This window comes from Diceros bicornis (genome assembly GCF_020826845.1).
Source record: "Diceros bicornis minor isolate mBicDic1 chromosome 21 unlocalized genomic scaffold, mDicBic1.mat.cur SUPER_21_unloc_1, whole genome shotgun sequence".
NCBI lineage: Eukaryota > Metazoa > Chordata > Mammalia > Perissodactyla > Rhinocerotidae > Diceros > Diceros bicornis.
This window is the reverse complement of record NW_026690885.1, coordinates 4,780,656-4,783,725: the sequence shown is the minus strand read 5'-3', so window position 1 is coordinate 4,783,725 and position 3,070 is coordinate 4,780,656. Positions and strand designations below refer to the sequence as shown.

At 46.8% G+C, this 3,070-nt stretch overlaps 1 pseudogene; it reads left to right on the top strand.

Annotated features, from left to right (window-relative positions):
- Positions 1-212: 212 nt before the first annotated feature.
- On the top strand, positions 213-1,671 carry LOC131401863 (insulin receptor-like; annotated as a pseudogene).
- Positions 1,672-3,070: the final 1,399 nt, after the last annotated feature.

Sequence of the window (3,070 nt, the reverse complement as noted above, 5' to 3'; positions counted from 1 at the left end):
GCAGAATGAAAATGTGGGGCCGGTTGCTTAAAAATGATTAAGGATTTCAAGACTTACGGAAGAGCGTTAAGCCAAGTCCCCTTCTGAGTGAGCGTGGGACTCAGGTCGCACGTCCACGAAGCTGGCCCTGCCACTAATTCTTGTAACCCACTCACGGTGTGTTTGCTCACCTGCCTTGCTTCCTCCTTGTTTTCACTTTAGTGTGCCCCGGCATGGATATCCGGAACAACCTCACGAGGCTGCACGAGTTGGCCAACGGATCCATCGTTGAAGGACATTTGCAGATACTGTTGATGTTTAAAACGAGGCCTGAGGATTTCCGAGACCTCAGTTTCCCCAAACTCATCATGATCGCTGATTACTTGCTGCTTTTCCGGGTCTACGGGCTGGAGAGCCTGAAGGACCTGTTTCCTAACCTCACGGTTATCCGGGGCTCGCGCCTCTTCTTCAACTACGCGCTGGTCATCTTCGAGATGGTTCACCTGAAGGAGCTTGGCCTCTACAGCTTGATGAACATCACGCGGGGCTCCGTCCGCTTCGAGAAGAACAATGAACTCTGCTACCTGGCCACCATCGACTGGTCGCGCATTCTGGATTCTGTGGAAGATAATTACATTGTGCTGAACAAGGATGACAGTGAGGAGTGTGGGGACATTTGTCCAGGCACTGCCAAGGGCAAGACCAACTGCCCTGCCACCGTCATCAACGGGCAGTTTGTCGAGCGGTGCTGGACTCAGCCACTGCCAGAAAGGTACGCTGGGGTGTGAAGGGCTCTTAGCCATTTCTCATATTTCTTAGAGAGACACTAGAGGCATTCACTAGACCAGGAGGTGGCAAAACTTTTCCTGCAAAGCCTCAGGTATTAAATACTTCAGTCTTTGCAGGCTATACGATCTCTGTTGCAACTGAGCATGGCCATTGTAGCAGGAAAGGCAGCCACAGGCAACACAGAAATGAGTGAACATGGCTGTGTTTCAATAAAAGTTTATCTACAAAGCCAAGTAGTGGGCCAGATTTTGCCAACTCCTGTGCTAGGCAGTTGAATGTTACTCTTGCTTGAGAGACAGGTAGGAGTGGATGGGTATGGACTTTGTTGTAGAAAAATAAGTTTGTTTCTTATCTGATTGTAGAAGTAAGATTGATCATGGTAGATGTTGGGAAAAAGGAATATGTAAAGGAAAAAAGCAAAACAGTAATTTTTTCTTCCACAATTATTAGGAGTACTTCCTTCTAGTGGTTCTGTTGCATCTTAATTTACTTAACTTTCCCTGTGGTTGGGCATTTAGATTATTTCCAGTTTTCACAAAGAGAGGGAGGAACATTTTTGGGTCAAAGCTTTCTCGAGCATTTGTTTCTCTAGGTCTTGCTTTTCCAGAAGTGAAATTTCTGGGTCAAAGGTTCTTGATGCCCTTGCCAAATGGCTTTCCAGAAATGTTGTACCAACGGGCTCTCCTCCTAGCTTTGGCCGAGAGGGAGCACCTTGGCAGCTTCGAGTGTTTTTTGAAAAATCTTTCAGAATTTACTGGAGGGCGGAGCCGATGTGTCGTCATTGTTTCTATTTGTATTTCTTTGATTGCTATCGGGGTTGAACCTTTTAAAACATGTTTGTTTATCATTTGGCTTTTCTCTTCCTGTTCCTATCTTTTGTCTGTTTATCTTTTAGTACCTTAGTGGTTTTGAAATATTCATCTGTATACAGTTACCATAGGTGAAGGCAGCTAACCCTCTGCCAATTACATCCTCTGACATTTTTGTTCAGTGGTGAAAATGCTCTGAATATCAGTTGCAGAGAAACTTAAAACGTTCATGGAGTTCCGAGCTGGATTTTTGCTTGCCTCTCATGTGACTTATGCTTAGAAAGTCCCTTCCTAGCTATAGAACGAATATTTCTTTCCAAATTTTCTATTTCAATTTTAATTATTATCATTTTTTGTGTGTGTATGAGGAGGACTAGCCCTGCCTGAGCTAACATCCGTTGCCAATCCTCCTCTTTTTGCTGAGGAAGACTGGCCCTGGGCTAACATCCGTGCCCATCTTCCTCCACTTTATATGGGACGCCGCCACAGCATGGCCTGACAAGCGGTGCGTTGGTGCGCACCCGGGATCAGAACCTGCAAACCCCGGGCCGCCGAAACGGAGAGTGCACACTTAACCACTACGCCACCGGACTGGCCCCTAATTATTATCGTTTTTTAAAAACACATTCGTCATGGACATTTGGAAGCTATTTGTGTGCACGATTCGAAGGAGTATCCATTTTTCTCCAAATAACTAGTTGGAGTCTTGCACCATTTAGCGCAGAAATCTACCCCTTTGTCATTGATTTCGGGTCTGTTTCTGGGTATCCAAGTCTGTCTCTCTTTGCACCAGGGCTGTGACTGGTCTAATCACTGGAGTTTTATAATGTTTTGATATCCAGGAAGGCAAGTCCCACACACACGCTCGTGACTTGTTTATTGTGTCATCGACTCTCTCACATGTTGTGGAATTCCCTGGGAGAATTAGTGAACATGAGATTGGGGTGGGAGAGAGTGTGTGGGTGGTTTAAGGGTTGTATCACAAAAGATAGGGGAAGGGAGAAAGGAGGGTCTTCTCACCTGAGCCCAAAGCTACTGGGAAGCCACACGGGGTGAGTTCCCAATAGAATCCACGCGCTTGTCGGGGAGGACTTCATCGGAGCCCCAGGGAGGAGCCCTTCCATGGCGCAGATGTTGGATGGTAGGAAACAGGAGGTGAGAGAGTTGAGAGAGTGGAGACCACACCTCTTTGGAGAGGCTGGGCAGTGAAGGGAAAGAAAACCTGATTGTTTGTGGATGGGGAGGGGATGATGCTTATTATGTTGTGGAAAAATCTAGAGCATGTTGGTAGGCCCGGGACAGAGAGAAACCAAACCACACCAAGACGGAGGGTCAAGGTTGGGGCAAAGTCTTAGTGGAAGTAGAGAGACCACCTGTGGGTTTGGAATTATGTAGAAGAACAAGGAAACTTCTGACGTGAGGGTGGGGTGATTAGGCTGGGTGGCAGTGACGATCTAGGTGAATTTCCAGATGGGGTTGTCATTCACCGATGG